Raw genomic sequence first — 24,597 nt, 5'->3', positions numbered from 1 at the left:
GGTGGGCTACAGTCCACGGGGTTGCAAAGACACATGACTGAGCGACTCACACTTATAGATTAAAGTATATTAATATTAAGTGAACAAATTAATATTAAGGACCAAATATAGGGCCTTGTTCTTAGGAGATATGCACTGAAGTATTTAGAAGCTCACTGTATAAGCAGCCCACTCTCAAATATTAAAGAGAAACATATGTATAGACAGATAATAAAAGTGATAAATAAATGATACAAATAGGCAAATCTGAATTAAAGTATAGGAGAGTTCTTTGTAGTTTTCATATAACTTTTCTGAAAGTTTGAAACTATTTCAAAATACAAAGTTAAAAGAATGCCTATGGTTAACTCATGTTACTTAGTGCCTGGCACTCATTGAATTTAGCTGCTGTTGTTACTGTTGCTTTTTATTATCATTAATATGCACAAAGTGTATCTTATTTCCTTGTTACAATACCTTGGGCTATTTTTCCACTTTACAGATGACAGTTGAATCCCAGAGAGATTAAGTCGTCAGGGCCACACAGCATTGAGTCCAGAGAACCTATAAGAGAACTGCTTGAAATTTATTTTGGATTAATTGCCAGCATCTGAAACCATGAGATTTTATGTAAAAACCCAGATTTCTTTTTTTTTTTTTTCAGTTATATATGTAACATATTTGTAGTTACATATATAAATTTTAATATGTATTTATTTTTCAGATTCTTTTCCATTATAATTACTAGGTATTGAATATAGTTCCCCATGCTATGCAGAAAATCCTTATCTATTTTATATATAGCAGTGTGTATCTGTTAATCCTAAAACAAACAAAAAAATGAAGTTGCTAATTCATGTCTAACTCTTTGCAACCCCAAGGACTGCAGCCCGCCAGGCCTCTCAGTCCAAGGGATTCTCCAGGCAAGACTACTGGAATGGGTTGCCATTTCCTTCTCCAGAGGATCTTCCTGACCCAGGGATTGAACCCAAGTCTCCTGAACTGCAGGTGATCTCCTGCATTGCAGGCAGATTCTTTTACCGACTGGAACACTAGGGAAGGCCCCCGTTAATCTGATACCCCTAATTTACCCACCCCCTCTTCTCTTTGGGAATTGTAAATTTGTTTTCCAGGTCTGTGAATCTGTTTCTGTAAAAACCAGATTTCTGATTTCCTTTGATAACTCAGAAGGCTTGCAGCATTGGCCACACTCCTTTGTGACAGCTGCTGGGTGAAGCTTGGCAGCAGAGCATCCTCACACAGAGCTTCCAGTTTGCCCTGGTGCCCAGACAGCCAGCCTGCCTCACTGGTTGATGTCTGCTCTGGCCTCTGGGGGATCTGAGTTTGCTGTCTGAGGGGAGTGTCAGTGTACATCTGATCCCAGGGCGCCAGGTCCGGAGGCTGGGGCTCTCCCCACCCCCACCCGCTCCCCCTTGAAGTGGGTGCACCTCCTTGGCCCAGCCTGCACTTGAGCACCTGCCAGGTGTGTGGGGAGAGGCCGGGGGCTGCAGGCAGGCGGAGCAGGAGCCCGAAGGTGTGTAGCTCCCGCCTGCTCTGTCCTGCCAAGTTCCTATCTCCCCTCCATGCTGCCTGCAGCCTCAGCAGTGCTCCTGGCTCTGCAGAAGTGGTACAGGGTGGTTTGCTGATACCCCATGAAGAACTCTCAGAAGGGCCCCCAGGATGCAGTCTTCGTCTTGGCTTGGTGTATGTAGGTGGGTGATTATTTCTCTTCTCTGAGTCTCTGGGTCTTCCTCTGTAAAATGGGGCTGTACTGCCTCCATGAAGGATTGGAGGCTGGCACATCAGGTGAGGGTCTGGGGATATGGTCGTAGGACTTCCCTGGCAGCTCAGATGGTAAAGCATCTGCCTACAATGCAGGAGACCCGGGTTCAATCCCTGAGTCAGGAAGATCATCTGGAGAAGGAAATGGCAACCCCCTCTAGTACTCTTGCTTAAGAGAATCCCATGGACAGAGGAGCCTGGCGGGCTACAGTCCATGGGGTCGCAAAGAGTTGGACAGGACTGAGCCACTTCACTTTCTTTTTCTCTCACTGTTTCACTCCACGTTTGGCCTCTGATGCCCCTGGTCCCCAAGAGGCAGAGGAATGAGCAAAGGCTGGGAGTGAGGGCACTGGCCCACAGGGAGTGGGGCAGGGAGGCTGGGCAGGTGTTGTTCCTGTGGCCTTGTGGGTGTGCCTTATTGTCCCCAGTCTCACAGAGGAGGGGACAGGCCCCATGGCCAGGCGGGAGGGGCTTGCCTGGTGGGTTTGGTGTCTGACAGACGGGGAAACTGAGGCTCAGAGAGGCAGGGTGACCGTGGGGAGTCCCACACAGCCAGGCAGCTTCTGCCTCCTGGGCCAAGACCCTGAGCTGCGTTCCTGGGGAGGAGGAGAGGATCAGCTCATTTCTTATTTTCAGATGGCTTGGATTTTATGTTAATTACAGAAATAATTCTCATTTATTATTAAAAAGCAGAAAACCTAAGCAGTTAAGTGGGGGAGATAAACCAGAATCTGTGCTCATTAATGTAACCAATTACTGCCTTGGTGTAATCTTTCCAGATGATTTCTTGTTTTTTTTTTTTTTTCTAACGTGTGACAAGAAGAAAAAAAATGAATATCACATTTCTTATTCTGTCCCGCTTACTCCCAGGCTTTGGGAGTAGAGGTGTTAGGTTTCCCAGACACGTATTGGGCTCATCCCAGCATTTTGTACACCAGGAACCCTGACTGATTTTCTCAGCCCTGCTCTTGCTGGACACTTAGATTTTCTCCAGTAGTTCTGCAGTTAGATCTCTGCGCTAAGGAGCCCATAGCTGTCTTTGTACACACTTGGGATTCTTTTCTGTAGGGTGAATTAAGACAGGTCCACTTCTCACCTTGAAGGCTGGATGCAGGTTTGTGGTAGGGCTGTGTCTGGGGGCGTGGAGGTCTTGGGCGCCGAGAGCAACTCCCTCCTCCATAAACTGCTTTGTGGTCAGAGGATGAGACAGGGAGGGGTGCCCACTGGAGGGCTTTGCCAGGAGAGGGGTTAAGGTGCCGCCGTCCAGGCTGGTACTGGAAGCCTTTAAGCTCCTGTGGGGGAGGCGGGTGGAGGCGAAGGAGAAGGTGGCCTGCGCTCCGGGCTGGTCCAAGGTGGTGGCGCCTGCAACCCCACAGCCTGTTCTGCTTCTGCAGAGGGGCCTGGGGTCGTCTGTGCCCATGCTCGGGGGTCAGGCTAGGAGCGCGTCCTTGTGATTTGGGGGACAGGGTAGCAAGCTCTCCCCGACCCCTTCCAGGGAGCCAGGCTGAGACTGCTTCTGTGCTTCCAGCTTTGAGACTCCCTGGGGGTGGGGGGACATTTTTCATCTGTAGGGAGGGGCTGGAAATGATACCAGCATTGAGCGACTCAGATGGGAGAGCCGATGCCAGAGCCCTGCCAGTGACTGTTTCAGCATTGCGTTATGGAGCAACTAGATGCCCATGAAGGAAGACAGAGCAGCATGCCTGCCCACACACACTTAGCCCCCAGATGTCACGGCTTCCAGCCCGGGCCACCCTAGAGCCACCTCTGCTCCCACGCACTTCCCCCTTCCAGACCTCACGTCACTTCATCTGTGGGAATGGTAGTACAGCCATGCCTCTTTTTATTGTGCTTTGTAGGTAAATTCTGTGTGTGTGTGTTTCTTTCTTTTTTTTTAAAAAAACAAATTGAAGGCTTGTGGCCACCTTGTCAGATGATGGTTTGCATTTTTTAGCAATAACGTATTTTAAAATTAAGGTATGTACGTTTTTTAGATATAATGCTGTTCCACACTTAACAGACTACAGTCTAGTGTAAACATGACATTTATATGCACTGGGAAACCAAAAAATTTGTGTGACTCACCTTGTTGACATATTTGTTTATTGCAGTGATCTGGAACTGAACCTGCAATACTGAGGAAGTATTCTTGTTTATATTCCTAAAAGAGAAGGAATTAAAAAAAAGAAAGAAAAAAAAAGTATTATCTCCACATCTAAAACTTAGCAATATTCTTTAAAATTATAGCTATCCAGCCAATGTATTATGTTCAGATTTCCAATTGTTACATACAGGTCAAAAATAAAATTTAAAAAATATTTTAGTTTTTAAAGTCAGAATTCAAATGACGTCTACATAATGGGATATCTTTAATGGGTTGATATCTTTCTCCAGTCTTCTTTAAGCCGTAGTTTTGATATTCATTCATTGTCTCTCTTGTGCCAGATGTTCTGCTTTTTTGAGCTCTCTATAATGATCAACACATTCTTTATCCACCAAACCTCCTATAAATTGGTAGTTGTGTCTCTAGCCTTGATCTACTTTAGCTTCGACTACCCCCACCCCTGGAGAAGGAAATGGCAACCCACTCCAGTGTTCTTGCCTGGAGAATCCCATGGATGGAGGAACCTGGCGGGCTACAGTCCATGGGGTCGCAAAGAGTCCGAAAGGACTGATGCACAGCACACGCCCACCCCACCCTGCGGCCACCGCAAGAGCACTTTGGAGAGGGGGTTGCAAACTTCTGTTGGGAGGCTTGCATTGTCTGGGACAATCTCTTCTTGTAATCTTAAGTGGCTTTGAGATAGTAGTATATTTCATTATTATAAAAACCTTTCATTTTCACCTGGTTACAAGTGGTGCTGAGTGAGTGGAGAACTTCCAGTCTCAGGCCACTGTTTTTCCTCATTCCTGCTTTTTTTCCATAGTAGTTGCTTTTCCCCATTAATCTTTTAATTACTCGGGTAGTGTACTTTTATTAGAAAAAATTGGAAAACAGGCATAAACAAGAAAAGTGTGAAATTAAAACTATGCTGAATTTTATCACCTGATGATAACTCCTAAGATTTGGAGTATATCCTTTCAGACTTTCTTGTGTGGAATATATATATACACACACACACCCGTGTATGTGCATCTGTGATACTGTTAAATGAAAGGTGGAACTCTGCACACGGGTGTGTTTTCACCTTGTGGCATCTCCATAACTTCCTCCCCAGGATCTGTAGGGAGGGACGTGGTCTTTCTCCCTGTCCCTCAGTGGTTCACACCGGGCGGAGTGTGGGGAAGGACAGGCTGCGGGTGTAGCCCAGCTGCCAAGTTTTTCAAAGGAAGTAAGGACTTTTGGTTGGCAGGGCAGTTGCTTTCACATCTGTTCTTTTAGGATTCTCTGCAGTTGCTCAACACACTGTGACCGGGCTTACCCCTTTCCTTGTCCAAAGTCCTGTCCCGGAGGCCTGGCAGAGGCTGGGGCCAGGGGGTGCTCATGGGAGCCAGCCCCCTGCCTCCTGGTAGGCTGTGCCACCAACAGGATGCAGGGTTGTTCATCTTTCCTTGTCTGGCATCGGAACTGGGACAAGGAGCAGCTGTTTAGATCTCTACACAGGCGGGACAGTGGCTAAGGGAGCCGACTTTGGGAGCAAAGATGCTGTTTACTTCTTAGCACATGTGTTTTTTTTGGAGTGGTTTGGTAGCTCACCCCAAGTCACCCCTTAGGACCACCACTGATTAGGAGTGAAGGCCCTTGTTCCATCTTGTAACTTGGAGGATATAAGTGAAGGAGTGAGCCAGAGCATCTCCATATGTTTCCCGCCTGAGCAGGGAAGGGATCTTAGCACATCTCTGAGTCTGCAGTCAACCGAGAAGAGATGAAGGCAGAGGCGCGGGAGGTGAGTCGCTGCACTGGAATGCAACCCCCTTGGGCCCCAACCCAGCAGTGTGAAAAGTCCATCTGGGAGGAGGGTGAGTGACGGGACCACAAGCTTGTGCCTGCCTCAGCGAGGCTGTCTCCTTGAGGATCTCACTTTGGTCCCCCTGGCCCAGCGCGTGGAAGAGCTGAGGGCCTGAAGGAGGGGCAGCCAGGAGACGTGATGCCAGTACTGGGCCAGACTGCTCTGTCCTCCCAGGCCGAGTGAGTGCTGCTGTCTGCACAGAGAGTGGGTTCTGTTTTTCTGCTCTGCATTCTTGTTAGAAGACTCTGGGGGCAGATCAGTTTGGCAGAAATGTACAAAGCCCTCTTGAGTGCCTGGTGCTTGGTGGTGGTGGTGGGGGGATGCTGCTGGAAGAGAAGAGGTCACCCCTCCCCCCGTCACTCCTGATCAGGTAGGGATGCTGCAGTGCCAGTGCATCAGTCCAGTCTTGACAGGACTGGAGGATGCGCTTCCGAGGTGGCTCAGACGTGTGGGTGGCGGGTCGATGCTGGCTGTGGGCAGGAGGCCTCAGTTCTTACCACAGGACTGCTTGAGTGCCCTCATGGGCAGCTGGCTGGCTTCCCCTAGCGTGAGTAATCCAAGGGGGAGCAAGGTGGAAGCTGCAGTATCTTTCATAACTTCAGAAGACAAGCATGTGATGTCTATGGTATTTTGTTGGTCACCCAGGTAATGTGGGAGGGCACCATACAAGGGCGTGGATACCAGGAGGCAAGGGTCACTGGGGCTGCCTACCGCCGTGGCCCCAGCAGCTTCCAGCTCTTATTCTCCCAGCCTAGTGAAATGAGAGCATCTTTTTTTTTTTCATTGAGTTCCTACAAAAGTCCCAGAATTGAGCATTTTAAGTCACCTGCCACTTTAGGGGTCACTCTTTGAGTCACTCTAGGGGAAGCCAGCCAGCATGTCATGAGGACACTCGAGCAGTCCTGTAGTGAGAACTGAGGCCTCTTGCTCACAGCCAGCATTCCTGCCCATTCCCCAGTGGACACTGACCAGAAGCCCACCCCTGAAGGGCTGACTACCCGTAGGAACAGGGAGCTGTTACTGGACGTGGAAGCTGCGGAAGGAGTAGGGCAGTGTGTATCCTCTAAGGAGAGCCCTGTGGTCCAGAGGAGGTGACGATGGGACATTGCTTCCGGAAAGGTGGCATTTGTCCTTGTCTTGGCAGGATGAGTAGCATTTTAACCATCCCAAGTGGCAGGAAGGCCTGAGCCAGGGCACAGCGAGGTGAGGCAGCTGGATCGTGGGGTCACGGGAGATCAGGCTGCAGAGATGACTTGGGCCAGGCATGGTGGTGGGTCAAGCGGAGGAGCCAGGATTTGACTCAGGAGACACCAAGAAGCCATGGAAGGTCTCTGACCAGGGCAGGCATGCAATAGAGCCAGGATCTAGAGAACACCCTCTGTCTGGCCTTCCTTGTCTTCGGCTATAATTGAGCACTTACCGTGTACCCTACACACATTTCTCACTTAACCCTCACAGCCTCCCAAGGGGTTGGATGACATCACCCTGACTTTATAATGGGCCAAGGTCCCTCGATGGGGCCTCTGACTGCAGAGCTCTCGTCCTCTTCATCCCATATTCATGGGACAAAGGACTGTCATGAGAGTGAATCACCAGCCTGATTGCTTGGACCCTTCTCAGGGCTCCTCTGGGGTGTGGCAACTCTCGTATGGATGGTTTCCGTGTCTGCACTCCCTCCCAGACATCTGCCTGGGGTGCTGTGGGGTTTCTTCCCTAGGGGGAAGGGCTTGACATCTGGGTTTGTCAACTGGGGCCAAACTATTTGCTCAGTGTTCAGTGTTATTTGTCTCTTGGCCGACTGCCAACCATGCCTGCCTTGTTTTCGTTGCAGTTTTATTCCATCTTGCCCACCATTTCACGGCCTTGCCACTCTCTTGTGTGGGGACTGGTGGCTCCCACGCAGCAGCCAGGCACTGACTAGGCCATCTCCCTGGCCTGAGATACCCTCTCGTGGGCCTCTTCCTCCTCTAGGTGGGTGAGGTCTCTCTCCCTTGAGCTCTGGACCATGTATCTTGCCTCCAAGGATGCCCCTCCCAGATCTTTGTGCCATGTCATCGGTGGGCACATCTTAGCCTGGAGCTTGCCTGGCAGGGGGTGTGTCCAAGTCATGCTTGTGTTCCCAGCACCCGAGACGGGTCTTGCCCACAGGGAGGAGAGGGGGTGTTGCGGAGTGAGAGGGGAGGGGCTGGTTGTGCTGTGCGCCTGGCACCTTGAGTGAAGGAAAGCCAGCCTTCCCGGCCTGAGGCTGAGGAAGCCCACAGCTGCCCCTCCCTGGGGGGAGTTTCTCCAGCAGGAGCAGCCTGACTCCAGGGAAGCCATTCTTTGCACCTGGGGAGGGTCATGATGTGAGTGATTGAAAGCACCAGCTATAGAGTCAGACAGACCTGAGTTTCAGTTCTGGCTCTTCCCGTTGTTTCTTTTTTTGTTTTAGCTGTGTGTGCTTGCACGAGTGAGTAACCTCTCTGAGTCTCAGTTTTCTCTCTACAGAATGGGCATGATAGCAGGACCTCCTCCTGAGGCTGGGCATGGTGCCCAGCACACAGTCAGTGTTTAAATGCTGACCCCAGGTCCTGCCTGCTGGGACCTCACAGTTGGTGTGAGGGGTGGGGTGCCAAGTGCCCAGTGACTGGGGCTCAGGGTTCAGCAGGCCGGCAGGGAAGAGTGCCTCCTCTGAGGAAGGAGCTGGAGGGGAGACCTGGGGAGGGCGAGGCTGGGGAAACTGGGCTCCGTTCTCTTGTCTGGAGGAGGAAATGGCAGCCCACTCCAGTATTCTTGCCTGGAGAATCCCTTGGACAGGGGAACCTGGCGGGCTGCCGTCCATGGGGTTGCAAAGAGTCAGATATGGCTAACGCGATTTAGCTCACCCTTCTTTGTTACTGAACAATAGGGCTTACTGTCAGGATACAAGGTAGAAAATGACCCCAGGTCCCCGTGTCACATGTTCAGGGGATGCCCTGTGGACCAGGAGCTGCGTCTCTGCGCCCTGCTCCCTTCCTATCTCATGCCTCACCGCTGAGCACCCCACCATTCCAGAAGGGAAGCTGAGGCCTGACATTGGAAAGGGAAACTGGAGCTCAATGAGTGGCTTCCAGGGACGCAGGGGTGCTGGGGTTCTCTGGGGGCTCTTTGGAATAGGGATTTCAACCCGGGGCCTTAACCTCGGCCCCTGGTCTGGCCCCAGCATGGGGCAGGGGGCAGCTGTGAGATGGAGAGGCGGCAAGCCAGGCTGGAGACTTTGACCTCTCAGAGACGGATGAGGCCCCCTCGCTGTGTGGGTGGAGAAACTGAGGCTCAGGGCCCTGTGTGAAAGGTGGAGCCAGGAAGAGGCTCCCTGGAAGGCTTCTGTTGCCTCTTAATTGCTCGTTAAGGCGCTGCTCACCCCCTGCCTCCAGCCAGCGTCACCGGGCTTCTAATGCAGGCTTTGGGTTCTTGTTTTATTTTTACTTTATGAAAATTGTTCCAGTTTGAAGCTTCCAATTTCCATGAGGTCATTGGAGCCGGGAGCCTGGCCTGACGGCTCCCCCCACTCCTGTCGAGGGCTCTTGCTGTAGCTGGGAGAGGGGCCCCCGCCTGCATGCCCCGAGAGGCGCTGAGCTGAGGGCTCAACGTTAGCCTTTCTGCTGCTCCCGCCGCCAGAGCAGGAAGTTGTGGGTCCAGATGTGAGTCATTCTCATTAGGTAGCCGGTGGAAGGAGCCTTCACGTGTGTGAGTCTGGACGCTGGCCAAGGAGGGGCAGGCGACGGTCACCTCTGAGCGGGCCCTGACCCTGGCCCAGCTGTTGGGGGGCCCTGGAGGAAAGCCAGGTAAAGAGGGCAGAGGGGATGGGGCGCCATCTGTCCTAGAAGCCTGGGGCCCCTGGGCAGCACCCCTCCCCACCAGGCAGGCCTGGCCAGGGCGAGGGTGGACATGATCTGGACTGGCAGTAGGGGAGGCTTTGGATGGCCAGGTGTGGGGCCTCCTGGACAAGGTCACTGACTTGTCTCAGCCTGACAAGAAGCTGCTGTTACGACTGTGGTGGTGGTCATTTGGCTCGGTCCACCTAGACTGCCATGACCCACAGACTGTCAAGTGTCCACATTTCTCTTCAAGGTTGTAGCTGCACATTTACAAGTACACTTTACTTTTCTCAGTGAAAGTAAAAGTGAGCGGGGGAAGAGCAATTAAATTTATTTTGTTAGATTAAAAAGAAATACACCAAAACCACACTCTGAAAGTGATGCATGCCTAAGAGACAAAGAACAAGATGCCTGAAGAAAATGGATGGAACAGTCTCTCTTTACCTCCAAGTCCTCTCAGCCCAAAGCTCTGGGACTAGCAATATGGACCATGGGGAGTGGGTCCTTCTGGATCTTTCTGCCTGTTCATCCAAACACAGACACAGGGCAAAGCAAGCGGCTCTTGTCCATGTCATCACATGAGGGTTAGGACAGCGGGCCCTGGCCGGCCCCTAAGGGAGGGGATAGGGAGGGGGAGAGAAAGCTGAGGCCAGGGCTGGACCTCCAAGAGACAGACCCCCCTGGCCCCAAGGCCTAGATGGATGGCCGCAGCCCAGACTGGCTTTGCCTGCAATGGCTGTGTGACCGTGGCCTGTCACCGGCGCTCTCCACCACAGACACGGGAGTGGATGATGTGAGGGGTGACTAGACCACCGTTTCTCAGGGTAGTGGGCCCTGCTTCTCAGCTGGTTTTAGCCATGTGGATGAATGTGCTTAAAATGTAGGTATTCGTTTTAATGTGTTTCAGAAAAGGAAAAAAAAAAAATCTGTAAATAGGACCTGTGACTTCATGCATGTATTTTTGGCTTGGACAGGGCTAAAGAAGACACAGAAATGAAACGGGGAGACTTAAGAGGAAGTGTAGTGGGGTTGGCTCCGCAGGAAGTGTGGGCGTCCAGCGGGTGCGGAGTCTGGAAGGCTCATCTGAGCGCCTGGTTTCTGGCCCGGCTGCGGGCCTCCCCCCTCCAGATGGGCCCTGGCTTCCTGGAGTTTTCCTGTGGCTCCGGGTGTGGGGGAGGAGGACTCTCAGGTTGTGCAGCCTCTGCCCTCCCAGGGAAGGCGTGAACTTCATGGGGGAGTCTCCAGGGGTAATTCATTGAAAACAAGAGTCTGTTTGCTGGCGACCATTTCCCCAGGGGTGAGGTAGGGGGTGAAGGGCAGTCGTGGGGCCTCTTTGCCAGGAGTAGGTCTGGGGACAGGCAGGCTTCCTGTGGGCCCTTTGGGGATGGGGGCTGGTACAGTGGGGGTGAGGGGCAAAAATGGGGCTTCCAAAAAGCCAAAGGTGCTTTTTTCAGAGGAGACAGAGGCCCGACTTGATGTTACTTTGGGGATGTGCGTCCCTTTACAGTTTGTAATTACTGCTTTAGCCCGTTCCCTGCCTACCCACCCCTTCCAACCCCCACCTCCTGGTGTGGTAGTGTTGTCTGCCCCCCGTTTGTGGAGGGGAAGCCCGAGGTCTTGTCCTGGGCCGCACAGGGAGCCAGCCAGTCCTTGGGGCATCCATTGGCGTGCGCTGCCTCTCAGGGCGAGCCGCCATGTTTGAGGCCTGGCGTGGGGTCAGGATGCTGCGCCTCGTCTTTGGAGGGGCTGGTTGGGGGAGTGCGGCCGAACGGGCTTTGGGTGGCTTTGGAGGGCCCTGGGGCCGAGCTTTCCTGGTGGAGGGTCTTGTCTGCCCCCACCTCGGGGTAGCCAGGGCTGAGTCAGGGCTCTCGCCCCAGTGGGGCCTGCGTTCTTGGACACGCGCTGGCGTCCTGCCTCCGTGGGGAGGTGCATGACCCAGCCCTGGGCATTTTCTATGACTTGCCATCCCAGCACTGCTGGGTCATCAAGTGGTGGCCCGTGGCCTGTCCCTCACCTCTCTCCTCCTGCCGTGGGCACGTTTACACTGAGCTAAAGGCAGCTATCCACGTCTTATTGCCTAGGCTGAGGTCAGTGCTTAAGTCAGCCGGGAAAGTTCAGGGTCTCTCAGGAAGCCAGCAGAGGGGTCACCCCAGGCAGGGTCTCTGAGTCAGTGTGGCCACGTCCAGCCTTTGGTGGGGTCGGGTCTTAGGGATGAGTGGGAAGTGCCAACGGCATTTCTTTTCCTTTAAAAGACCGCAGTAGCCAAGAGCTGGGAGGTAGTTTGGCTCAGTGAGTCAAGCCTTGGTATGGGAACAGCAACCAGAGAAGCAAGGTCTTCTGGAGGCCATCAGGTCCAGCCCCCTGCCTCCAGGCAGAGCTGGATTAAGGCCTGGGTTCAGTGCCCCCTCCGCCGTCTCCTGGCAGTGTGCAAGATGAGCAGGGGATTGAGCTAGTTTCTTGCATCTGTGAAATGGGTCATGCATGGTACCCAGCGTGCTGGGTAGTTCTAGAATAAAGGAAGGAGTGTGCATGGCACGGCCAGCACGGAGAAGCCGCCGCCCCCGCGGAAGTGTTTGTCGTTACTGTCGTGCAGCTGTGTTTGGGGCTCTCTCCCCCGTCCTGCCTTGGGTGGGAGGGTGGGCATCCTTGGAGAAGGGAACCTGGGAGGGGAGGGGAGGCTGGGCAGGGCCGGCTGAAGGGTATTGCTGAGGGGCCTCCCTGTAGCCCTTGGGGTAGTCACAGTCTCTGGGTTTCTCAGTTTTCTCCTCTGTAAAATGGCAGCACCCAGGCAGGTTGCTGGTAAACTTAAGGCCTGAAAAATGCTTCCCAGGCATCTGAGACCAGCAAACTGAGGCCTCCCGTGTTTCTGGCAGTGGCGAGCCCCCTTCCTTTGCCCGAGGGGCCCAGCAGCTCTGCCCCTGCCCTCCCAGCCCAGGCTCACTTGTGGAGTCTTCACTCGCCCACCTGTGGCTCCTCCTGCCATCACCTTCCAAAGACGGTGGCCCGGTGCCCACCTGATAGCCTTCGACATCCGGCTCAACCTGCCATGGCCCACGGATTTCGCAAGGGGCTCTGTCACGGCCGGGGCCTTGCTCAATGCCTGGCGTGGGCCTGCGGGGCTGCAGCATCTCTGCTCCCCAGGCGCCCCTTTGCCCACATCCCCACCCACTGCACCTCTAGCACGACAGGGCCTCAGGATGGGGCGGGGCGGGCTGAGTGAGCCCGCTTTGTGAAAAGTCACCTTTTCACCGAAAGACGGCTGAAAGCCTCCTCTCTGGCGACCCTTCTCCCCGCGAGGGCCGGGGCCACCTCCGTGTGCTGATCTCTTTGATGGTCTTGCTTCATCGGTGTTTTCTGAACAGAGTGCTGTGCTGGGGGCTAGACTGAGCCCACCCTGGGTGAAGAGCGGCTGGGACAGCTGACCTTGAGCCTGGAAACGAGGCCTGTGGGGTTCCTGCATTCCCCTAACACACAGATGGATCAATTCCTCCTGTCCCGTTTGCGTTCAAACCCTTTCTCCTGGCTTTCGCCCGTCCCCACCCCCCATCCTTGCCCCACCTCTAGATCTGTCTGCTGAGCTGGGCTGGGGGGGTGATGGTGGGGGTGCCTGTGATGTGGGGGAATGCGTGCCACTTGTGGGTGGCGAGCAGCATAGCGGGCCTGGCTTTCAGGCATCAGGAGGCCCCCAGGGGAGATGCAGGCAGTGGTGCCACCCCCCATCTTCGGGACCCAGAGTACTGGGTGAAGGCCTCTGTCTTCAGGATCCGAGCCTCCTTGCCCTTGAAAGTGGCTTAGTTCACCACCTCAGGTGCAGCCGACTTGGGTCCGGGGCTCCTGCTGTCACTGGTTGGCCGAGCGGGGAGAGGGCCAGGATCCTGGGGTGCGGCCCCCTCCCTACACAGGTGGGGAAACAGGCCCAGACGCTGGTGTGCTTTCCCGGTCAGAGCTGTGCCGGAGGCATGTTTCCCCTGGGTGCACTCAGCAGGGAGCTGTGGGTTTGGGGTGGCCAGCCCCTCTTTCTGCCTCAGTCTCCCCATCTCTGCAGTAGTCAGATTGACTCTGCCTCCCATCCACCTCCCTGCTGTGCGGGCCAGGGAACCCCCAGGTCTGCCCATCCCTGCTCCCCGAGCCCTACTCCTCAGGCATCTCCTTCAAGCCCCCATCTGGCTCTGGGAGGAGGAGCCCTTTGAAGTTGGCTGGAGGCATTACTTTAATGGGGCCCTGGCCTAATGGGGAAGCGTCTTGTTTTGAAACACCCAGACTCCCTGGAGCCGCTGCCCAGGTTCCCTGGGGACGGGATGCCTCGGCGCCTCCCACTCAGGCCTGGGACAGGGGCTGGCACCCTGGGATCTCTCTGCCAGTCTGCTTTCTGGCAGGGGAGTGAGAGAAGAGAAAAACTGCCTTTTGGGGGCTGATGGCAAGTTAGGTTTTGCTGTGAGGGCTTTGTCTCAGGCACCCTGGTCCTCAGCTATGTTCCTGCCCCGCAAAGCCCACCTCTCTCTCTCTTCTGGGCTGGAGATGATGGAGTGGGAGTGATATCAGTTTCTCCGGCCCACCCCTCCTGTGTGGAGCCGGCTGGGGTGGCCCCACATAACGGCACTCCCTGGGTGCCAGCCTCTGGGTCAGGCCCCTGAGCCTTAGGTACCATCACACGTCCATCCTGCAAATGAGGAAACCGAGGCCCAGAGAGGTCAATTAATGTGCCTCAGGTCACCCAGCCTCTCTGATGTGGAGCTGGGGGTTCTTGCTCGTTTGGTCTCAGAGCTTGTGCCTCTCAACCACTAGGCTTTCCTGGGTTTACAATTGCTTGGCCTGAAGCTGGGCCCTCGCCCACCCTGGCATTTCTTTGCCTCGAGGGGCTTACGTGGCCCGCGTCTAGTCTCTCCCCTCCCCGCAGCAGGGGCTCGCAGGGACCCTGCACCCATCTTGTTTGTTGTAGCCCCAGCACCTCACCTGGTACCTGCTGTGGGCAGGAGCCTGGTGAGCACCCGTTGGATGGCAGCTCAGGGGCCTTGGGCTGGGGTAGAAACAGCACCGCAAGGTCAGCCCCCTTCCCCGTGAGAAGTTTCTGGATATTATAAGGAGTTTTCGTAGCCATTAGGTCATTTCACTGCCAGAACAGCCCGGGGAGCCAGGGAATGTGTTTGTTCCCACCGCTCAGGTGAGAATCGGGAGACCTGAGAGGCAGGTGACCCGCCAAAGCTCATGCAGACAGGACTAGCGACACCAGGCTCGGGGCCCAGGCTCCGCAGTCCAGGGCAGGCTGTTTTTGACTCAGTTCGTGAGTTTGGGGGGTGAGGGTCCCCGGTGTGCCAGGCGGTGTTGGGTCCTGAGAGCGGGGCAGTGTGTGGCCAGACACTGGCCTTGGGAGAGGCGGTGGCAGGCCAGGATTCCTGTGCTGTGGTGGGACGCGCAGTCTCTGAGTCCAGGTTGGGCAGCCCTTCTGGAGGAGGTGGCCACTCAGCCTGGCTCTGCAGGACGTGTAGGAGTTTGCCAGGCGGAGGGAGCTGGGGCTGGAGAGGTAGGCAGCGCTCTTAGGCTGCCTGAGCCTGGAGACAGAAGGGTGGGGCTTGTTTGGGGAACTGAAAAAAGTCAAATCTCACAGCCACAAAGAGGGCCTCAGGAAGCACTGGAGGAGTGTGTTGGGCAGGGGTGAGTAGGACGGAGCTCATTGACCGTGGGGTGGCAGACAGGTGAGGGGAGGCCTTGGGGAAGATCCCAGGGGAGGCTTGGGTTTGGGGGAACATGTGGCTGCCGTGGACCTAGGCTCCATCACGGCGACTGCCTGTGCCCAGGGGAGGCTGGCTCTGGAAGACCAGTCTGTGAAGGGAAGGGGTGGGCTAGGAATGGGGGCACTTGGGCTCGGGGGAGAGCCATGGGGAGGGGTGCCTGAGCCCCTGTGTTTGCGGCTCCGGAAGCCAGGCTGTGGTTTCAGGGGGTGTGAGGGAGGTCGGCTGGGGCTGCTTCCCTTGCAGAAGGGCTCTTCCGGGCTCCGGGCTAGGCCTTCACCAGGCAGCCCTCTCCCTTCTCCCCACTGATGTGCCCCCTTGACCTCACACCGTTCTCAGGAAGCCTTGAGGAAGGGGGGTCTCGGCCCCTTGGATGAGGGCTGGGTTCTGTGGTGGGGGTCTCTGGGCAGTGGCTTCGGGAGCCGGACTCAGCAACAATACCTCGCTGGGCTCCATGGGTGCAAGGGGAGGCCGTGAGCCCTGTAGGGCCTGCTGAGTTCTGTGTGGGGATGCCTCTCCATCTGCCTGTCCCGCTCACCTCTCTGCAGCGAACTTCTCTAGTCGCCTGAGCAAGGAGGGACCTCGTAGGCCCTGGGGGCCTTTCCTGCCCTGGGAGGAATCAGGCCCAGAGAGGGCTTAGAGGCAGAGCTCTTTAGGTCTCTGTCCCCTGCACTGCTTTGCTTGCAGCAGGTAGGGAGACTGAGGCAGGGAGCACTTCGAAGCAAGGCATGGGAGAGGCAGGAAGTAGGACAGGAGGGTCTCTCCTGGTTGCTTAGTGTTCCCTTCCACTTTCTCTTCCCCAGGGCGGATTGTTTCTCCAGCTGAAGACTGCCTGAGCGCAGGGTCTCCTCCCGTCTTCCCCGCACCCTACCCTGAAGGTGAGACTCAGGGCTGGTCCCCGTGTGCCCGCCCATCCAACCCAGCCCAGGGTCAGGTGGTGGTGGAGGAGTTGGGCCCCAGCTTCAGGGAGCTCCCAGGCTGTCAGGAAAGGGGCAGACATGCTGTTCATGGTGCTTCTTGGGGGAAGGTCCCTGAGTTGAGATGCTGGAGTCAGCATTTCCCAAAGAGGATTCATTAGAGATCTAATGAGAAAAGAGCCTCATGAACCAAGAAGACTGACAAGTGTTTACTCGTGTTTATTAATTCAGCAGCTTTGCTTTCTTACAGGACTTCTCAGAATCTTTAATTCGCTAATGTGTACAGCCTATCTTTGAAAGTGAAAGTGGTGGTTGCTCAGTCATGTCAGACTCTTTGGGACCCCATCGACTGTAGCCCACCGAGCTCCTCTGTTCATGGAATTCTCCAGGCAAGCATACTGGGATCGAAACTGGGTCTCCCACATTGCAAGCAGATTTTGGATCTTCCCTGGTGGCTCAGTTGGCAAAGAGTCTGCCTGCAATGTGGGAGACCCAAGTTTGATCCCTGGGTCGGGAAGATGCCCTGGAGAAGGGCATGGCAACCCACTCCAGTATTCCTGCCTGGGAAATCCCATGGGCAGAGGAGCCTGTTGGGCTACAGTCCATGGGATCGCAAGAGTCAGACATGACTGAGCAACTAAGTCTTGGATATCTTGAGAGAAAGAGGAAGAGAATGGTAAGGCCTGTGCTGCCTGTGACTAGAGACTGGGGTGTATGTGGCCCCGCATGTGCGGCTCCGTGTGCACGGCTGTGTGTGTATGCTTTTCATGGCCTTGCGGTTGGACAGAGCACACATCAGGAGATGCCGCTGTGGGGTTCGGACGGAGCCTGGGCCTTGGAGTGGGCAGTTCTGATTTCGCATCCCAGCTAGGAGGCTTTGGACAAGTAGCTTGAGATCGCAGAGTTAGTTCCCCTGGCTGAAAGTAGAGTGCGAGCACCCGCAACCCACCGTGGGGGTCAGGAGGCAAGGACTTCACCTGTTTGCAGCAGGTGCTCAGAGGCTGATGGGTCAAGGACGCCTGCGGGCTGGTTGCTTGCCCTCTGTCTCCCCGTCGGGTTCAGGGTGTGCAGAGCATGCCTTGAGGGAGGGGTATTGTGCTTTCTCTCCTCTCCGCAGCCCTAGAGGCCTTGGGGGTGAGGACCCAATGCTGCCTGGAGGCTCTCTCTGGCTCAGGCCCACCTTCCTTGACCCAGTGGACAGATGCTCTCTTGAGCCCAGCAAGGCACCGCTTAGAGAGTCAGCCTCTGCGAGGATGACCCTGCTCAAGCCTCAGAAAGCAGCCCAGAGGGGCTGGTGCTGCTCTGTCCACTCCAGAGGCCACGCCACTTCCGGAGAGAGCTCTCTGACCTCTTCAATGCTGACCTCTTCAGTGCTGTGGCCTGTGACCGCATCTGGGCTGCCTCTAGCCCTCGAGGCCCTTTCTGTCGCCCTAATAGAGCTGTCCTCTTGACTTGGGCATGCTGTGCCAGGTGCAGCCCCCACACTCTGCCTGCATCGCCTCCACTGAATCCCCTCAAAGTGCTGGGTGTTAGAACATTATTCCCCCATTTTTTTTTTTTCAAATGAGGAAACTGCAGCTCAAAAAGGATAGGTAACTTTTTCAGGGTCATGCAACTTAGATGTGATGAACCTGGGGTTCACTTTTCTGTTTTTCTTATTTTGTTTGTGTGTGTGTATTCTCAGTCGCTCAGTTGTATCCACTTCTTTGAAACTTCATGAAATGTACCAGCCAGGCTCCTCTGTCCATGGGATTTCCCAAGGAAGAATACTGGTGGGGGTGGCCATTTCCTATTCCAGGGGATCTTCCTGACCCAGGGATTGAACCTGCATCTCTCTGTCTTCTGCTTTGGCAGGTAGATTCTTTACCACTGAGCCACCTGGGAAGCTCTTTGATTTATACACTCTATTTATGTTTGGAAAATCACATGGACAGAGGAGCCTGGTAGGCAACACCCCATGGGGTCGCAAAGAGTCGGACACGACTGAGCGATTAACACACATATTTATGTTTGGGGTATTCACATACGTATTTATATATCTGTGTGCACACACGTATACACCCACTCTGACATGCCAGGAACACGTCTATGTTAATATATTTAGAGTGTCACTTCAGTTATCAATCGCTTTATAGTGCCCTTTGAGTTTCTTCTTGATTTTTTACTTTATGTATTTATGAAAAACCTCTTTATTGAGGTATGAGTGACATACAAAAAGCTGTGCATTTTAATTGTGTACTACTTGATAAGTTTGGAGATATGTATACACCCATGAAACCATCACTACAATCTTTGTTGTACACCTGTCCCTCACAGCCCAAAGTTTCCTCCCTGCTTTTAATTTATCATTATTATTATTATGCTAAGAACACACAAAATCTACCATGTTGAAAATTAAGTATTCAGTGCAGTATTGTTAATGATAGGCACTATGTATATGATAGATCTTGTTTTTTTCTATTGAAAACTTTAAAAATTACACAAACTATATTATAACCATAGAAATAGAAACTGAAAATGAGAAAATTTGTTCACTCTGTTAAAGTAGCAATTTTGGTGTTTCTGTGTCCTGGTTCCGTCCTAATCCATTCCAGGCGTGACCTTCCCCATGTGCATTTTTCACAGGATACCCAGCCATAGTATGGCTCAAGCTGCTGTGTCTTTTTGACAGCTGCATAGGATTCTACTCAGAGAAGGCAATGGCACCCCACTCCAGTACTCTTGCCTGGAAAATCCCATGGACGGAGGAGCCTGGTAGGCTGCAGTCCATGGGGTCGCGAAGAGTCGGACACGACTGAGAGACTTGACTTTCACTTTTCACTTTCACGCATTGGAGAAGGAAATGGCAACCCACTCCAGTGTTCTTGCCTGGAGAATCCCAGGGACAGGGGAGCCTGGTAGGCTGCCATCTATGGGGTTGCACAGAGTCGGACACGACTGAGGTGACTTAGCAGCAGCAGCAGCAACCAGACAATACCTTCTCCAGACTGATACACACATTGTTTTCAGTCTTTCGTACTTACAAATAATGCTGCAATGAGTAATCTTGTGTGTAAGTCAAATTGCACACATGTGAAAGTGTTTGTAGGATAAATTACTTGCTGTAGGTTTGCCAGGTCAAAAGGTGTGTGTGTACGTTAGTGACTCAGTGAGGTATGACCAGAATGCCCACCCCAGAGGCTGTGCTGAATCTAAAGCCTGCCAGGGTGAGTGTCTGTTTCCCCCCAGTCTGGCCAACACAGATTTGTGAAATGCTTTGGTCTTTGCCAAGTAGATATATAAAAATGGTTTTCCACAGTATTTTTAATTTTCATTTCTGCTATTATGGGTGAAGCCAGTTTCTTTCCAAATGTTTGAGAGATTTGGATTGTCCTTCTGTGAACTTTCTGTTCATACTCTCCTCCCATTTTTCTGTTAAGTTATTGTTCTTTTTGATTTGTAGGAACTCTTTACATATGAGGGAGATTAGCTCCTTGGAATAAAAGTCACAAATGTCTCCATAATCTTCTGTTCATCTTTTGATTTTGCTTTTGATTGCTTTTACTATGTAGAAAAAATTTTTTAATTGTAATGAATTTATCAGTCTTTTCATTATGCTTTTAGGTTTCATGTTGGGTTAGAAAGGACTTAGTCACTGCAGCCTTATTTGAGAATTCTTTCATGGTTTCTTGTCCTTTGGAAATCATCCTAGTATAAATTATGATTCAAGCTTTCTCTCCCTCCTCTGGGTTTTGCTAACTTTTTAAACAGGCAACTAGCAGTGCGGGAGTTAAGACTTAAATCTAAATCTTTCTTGCCGTCTGCAGGACAGTGGCTGCTCTGGGTTAAACCCACCATTACCAGTGGACCCACTGGGTGGGTCATGGGAAGCCCACTGTTCAGACTTCTTGGGCAGGACTAGCACCACAGGAGGTCTCTGAAGGCCAGCTAGACTTCCCCTTTCTGTTCTTCCTTGTCAAGGGGAAAGGGAACAGGAATGAAACATGGGCGTGAACGTGTTTTAGTCTAAAGGGGGAGCCTAGTAAAGGTAGGGCTTAAAGGAGTGAATCACTAATGGTGGAATTTCAGGCAAGAGTGCGGGGAAAATGTAGCTGTTCTTTCTGATATGAGAGCCTGGTTGAGCAGTCAGTCAATCAACACTGCTGCCTGAACACCCGCTGTGCACAGGGCCCTTTGCACACCTAGGGGGAGCGGGTACTGAAGTCTCTGCCTTCTGAAAACTTGGGCCTGGAGCCGAGTCTGCTCCTGGCCTCTGGCCTGGGTGCTGGCACACAGAAGGTGTTGGTGCACATCTGCTGAAGCCCTGAGTGCAGATCTCTGTCAAGATGAGTGAATGAATAGATGGACTCTTTACAGGCGGTCCCTAACCCTTGTTAGAATTGGCGCAGGAGATGGCAGAGCAGATTTATTATCCCAGGCGGCTGGAACCTTGGGGGTGTTTGTGTTTCAGGGATTGACTAGGTCATGTCTAATCCGGAGGAGAAGCAGAAGGGCAGATTTCAGGAACAAAGAACAATTCCCTACCCCACCCCTAGGATTAGCCCTCTGGGGCCTAGTGACAGCACTTCTTCTTGTTGGGCCTCTGAGATCTGACTTAAAGTACTTCCTTTGCAAGAGGGAGAACCATGGCCCAGATTGGGTAAGGGTTGCAGAGCATGTTGGCAGAGCCAGGGGGCTGGGACACAGGTGTCTGGACCCCAGGACTGAGTGGCCACCTGCGCTCCCTGGAGGCTGGGTTGGAGTCAGCCTGGGGGTCTTGGGGAGCAGGGCTGGCTGGGGACTTATGCTGTTGGGGGATTTTGGCTTCTGCCGCTGCCTGGTGGCACTGCAGGCTGTCCCTCGGAGGTGGGGAGGTCAGGGAGAGGGTTGTTAGGGACTCTGCCCCCTGTGCACCTCGGTCTCTCTTGTGGGGATTAATGGCTGGGCTTTCTCAGCTCTAGGAACTGAGCTTGCTTCTGGGCACATGTGCTGTATTGTCCTCGCAAACTTGGCCTGTTGGCCACGAGGACCCGTGCCTCACTCTCCCCCTACCTTGGCCATCAGCTTACTGGTGAGAACACAGGCGTGGAGCCTGAGAGCCTCTGCCACTCACATGGCCAAAGGCACAGAGCTGGGACTCGAACCCAGGCCTCCTCCCCGCCGGGCACAGATCACCTGGGGAAGGTGTGGCGTGGCAGGTGCTGCCTGTTCTGCGGGAGGCCTTTTTGCCTGCTCTCACCATGTTATGCCTTAGTGCCAACCCCTACGAAGCCGCCCTGCCTGCTTTCTCCAGCTTTCTGCCGGGCTCAGTTTGGCTCATCCGTTTGTCTGTCTCTCAAGCACCCGCCAGGGCCCAGCTGCAGGACATGGACTTAAATCCCACATCAGTTTGGTGAGGCAGAGTGGGGATGTTTGAGAGGCATCTTGGAAGAACTCGACAGGGACAAGTGCCGGGAGAAAAGGGTAGGCAGAGTGAGGCTGGGCTCCCGCACAAGCTATGGCTTAGAGAAGGTTCCCAGGTGCCTCTTTGTGCTGGGCCGGCAGAGCAGCTACTGGCTTCCCCTCTCAGAGCTCTGGGTCTCCTGAGGGAGGTGACATTAACGTGATCAGAAAGTCTGCCAGTCACCCGGCGCTAGGCTGGGGGGCACTGGGCTGGGGGGCTCCTGCCTGCTGCAGTATGGTCACGTGGGCAGAGCGTGGGCGCAGGGACTGGCCCAAGAGGCCCAAGTGGGGCCTCTCCTCTCCTTAGGCTTGCCTGCCTGCCCCGCTTCACACCCCAAGGCCCCACTTCCCCTTTCTGGGGCCACCAGGCCCTGTGCAGCAACGGGGCCTGCTAGGGCAGGGCCAGAGGAAGCTGGGCTGGGTTCCTGCCAGTGCTGCTTGGGTGAGGAAGTGGGTATCCTGTCTGTGTCTGTGAAAGCTGGGGTGGGCTAGCACTCCCCTAGGGGTGTGGTAGGGCTGGGAGGGGGCTGCCAGATCAGGCAGTTCTGCTGGCAAAGGGTTTCCTGAGCACCCAGAGGGCCAGTTCCTGCAGTCATAATTTGAGGTCCTAGCACCCTCCTTCCAGGCTCTTCTAGCTGAGGAATGTGGACCCCTGCCCATCAGTATTTGACAGGAAGACCCCAGTCCTGTTTTGGTTGCAGGGAAGGGAGAAGACGGTGTGTGAGGGTAGCTCAGAGGGCTTCCTGGAGGAGGAGGCCCTCCTGGTCTTGCTGGCTATGAGGACGGTCCCTGGCATGGCTGCCTGATCTTGCCCCTGGAAGGCAGAGAGAGGTACTTTGACTGAGTCCACTTTGCCCCCAACCCTCTCTCTGGAGCCTTGCAAACAGGGAGGGCTGGAAGAGGTTGGCATGTGGAGATGTTCTGGGCTCTGCGGATGTTAGTACTGTGAGGGAAATGGGCAGGACCCTGGGTGGCCTGTATTCAAATCCCGGCTCTCTTTTACTAGCTGTGTGACCTCAGGCAAGTAACTGAAGGTCTCTGTGCTCAGTTCCCACATCCATAAAAGAGACACGGGAGTCTCACCTACAGGGCAGGCATGCGGATTCAGACAGCGCTGAGCACACAGTGAACGCCCAGTGGATTCTCTGATGGTCTGTCCCGCTCAGTCACAGGCCCTGGGGACACAGGGAGCGCGGAGCCCACCGGGGCCGCTTGGGGGAGGAAGCTTGATTCCCCGGCTGTCAGTTTCTGCCTAAGCACATCCCTGGGCTCCCTAACTCCTCTTGCACAGGAGTCTCTGGAGGGCACTGGAGAAGATGCAGGGAGCACCCTGCCTCTTGCAGCCTTGGGCCTCCTGCTGCTCCGGTCAGTCAGGGACCTGGTGGCCAAGGTATAAGACCTAGGTTGGGGTGAGGAGAGTTCCCCAGAGGAGGTCTCAGCCAGGACTGGTTGTGTCTCAGGGGCCTACTCCCACCTCTGAACCAACTTTTCTTGACTTGGATCCTCAAGGGGTCATGAGGGCTTTCCAGACACAGCACACTGGGGCAGGAGGCCTAGCACGGACCTTGGGACTCTTGGTTGCAAGTGCCGGAAGCTCACTCTGGCCTCAGCCGTGGGGGGGCATTGATTGTCCCTTGTGAGTCAACATCTTGGGGTTGCTTGAGCCTCTGACAGACCTGGATCTGGGGGCCCTGGGGCTATATTCAGGGCTCTCTCTCCAGCTTTCCATGTGGGCTTCCTTGTCACATCTGTCACTGTGTGGCTCCCTTGGCTGCCGGCTCCAGGCCACTGGCAAAGAGAGCATCTTTCCCTCATGGGCCAGCAGAAGTCCCAACGAGGACTCTCACTGGGTCTGGTCCCACGTCCATCCCAGGTGGCACTAGTGGTAAAGAACCCGCCTGCCAATGCAGGAGACGTAAGAGACGCAGGTTTGGTCCCTGGGTTGGGGAGATCCCTTGGAGGGGGGCATGGCAACCCACTCCAGTATTCATGCCTGGAGAATCCCATGGACAGAGCAGCCTGGAGCAGTCCATGGGGTCACACAGAGTCAGACATGACTGAAATGACTTAGTACGCATGCACACACCATCCTTAAACCAGTCGCTGGGGCTTGGGAGAGACTGTGCTGATAAGCCAGACCTGGGTCACGTGCCCCCCAAACTAGGGGCTGGGGGAGCGGGAGAGGACCGTACCTAGCGGAAGCGGGAAAAGCCTTCCCACTGGACCCTTGGGGAGTCCCCCTCCTTTGTGAGAAGGGGCCGCTCCCCCAACAGCGTTGCTGTGAGGTGGGAGGGACATCGAGGGAAGCCTGGGACTCCAGCCCCTCCAGGTAACGGGGCCTCAAGGTCTCTGCACTGGATGTCCGTGGAATTCACACAGGACCTGAGGGATGGGGGTGAGGGAGTGCGGAGGCAGGTGGGCTGGGCCTGGCTTGACCTAAGGTCAGACTTACAGCCAGAGCAGCGCCCGGTGCTGGAGAAACCGCCCTGAGAGGGGATGAACTTCCCGTCACAAGGCCTGTGAGCTGAGGTTGCAGAATGGCAGGAGTTCATCCAGGGGCTCAGAGGGGCCCCCGAGTTGCCAACTGAGCTGGCACTGGCAGAAGAAGGGCCTTGAAACCTGCCCCGACTGAGAGGCCTCTGGGTCTCATTTTGGGGAGAAGCTGGCCTGTGGAGCCCCTGGAGGAGGGCATGGCAACCCACTCCAGTATTCTTGCCTGGAGAATCCCATGGACAGAAGAGCCTGGCAGGCTACAGTCCATGGGGTCACAAAGAGTCGGACACAACTTAAGCGACTTAGCATGCATGCGTGGCCTATGGAGATACCCATTGGTGCTGGCTTGTCTGTGGGAGGTAGTACCGTAGCCCTTCCTCCCAGCCTGGCCTTGCACTGCTCTGTTTGTTCCAGAAGCTGGATGGCGTCCCTGGGTGGATCGAGTCCCCATGCCCATGCTGCCCATTGTCCGCCTTCTCGCCCGCCTGCC

General features: G+C 54.4%; 1 protein-coding gene across 9 annotated transcripts in view; it reads left to right on the top strand.

Moving 5' to 3' along the window:
* Positions 1-24,597, top strand: part of ADCY7 (adenylate cyclase 7) — a 64,080-nt gene that overhangs the window by 5,331 nt on the left and 34,152 nt on the right. For 2 of the 9 annotated variants that reach the window (XM_070388454.1, XM_070388446.1), the window contains exons 1-2: positions 15,123-15,199; positions 16,080-16,154. The exons of 1 other annotated variant lie outside the window; for it this stretch is intronic. The gene's annotated coding sequence lies outside the window, so the exon portion shown is untranslated. Of the gene's footprint in view, positions 1-5,523; positions 5,649-9,495; positions 9,515-15,122; positions 15,241-16,079; positions 16,155-24,597 lie in introns of those variants that run through there. 6 more of the 9 variants (XM_070388449.1, XM_070388448.1, XM_070388451.1 and 3 more) reach the window with 5 other exon arrangements.

The sequence above is a fragment of the Bos mutus genome, chromosome 18, assembly GCF_027580195.1.
Source record: "Bos mutus isolate GX-2022 chromosome 18, NWIPB_WYAK_1.1, whole genome shotgun sequence".
Classification (NCBI taxonomy): Eukaryota; Metazoa; Chordata; class Mammalia; order Artiodactyla; family Bovidae; genus Bos; species Bos mutus.
The sequence above is the reverse complement of the archived record's forward strand: the minus strand, read 5'-3'. Positions and strand labels throughout refer to the sequence as shown.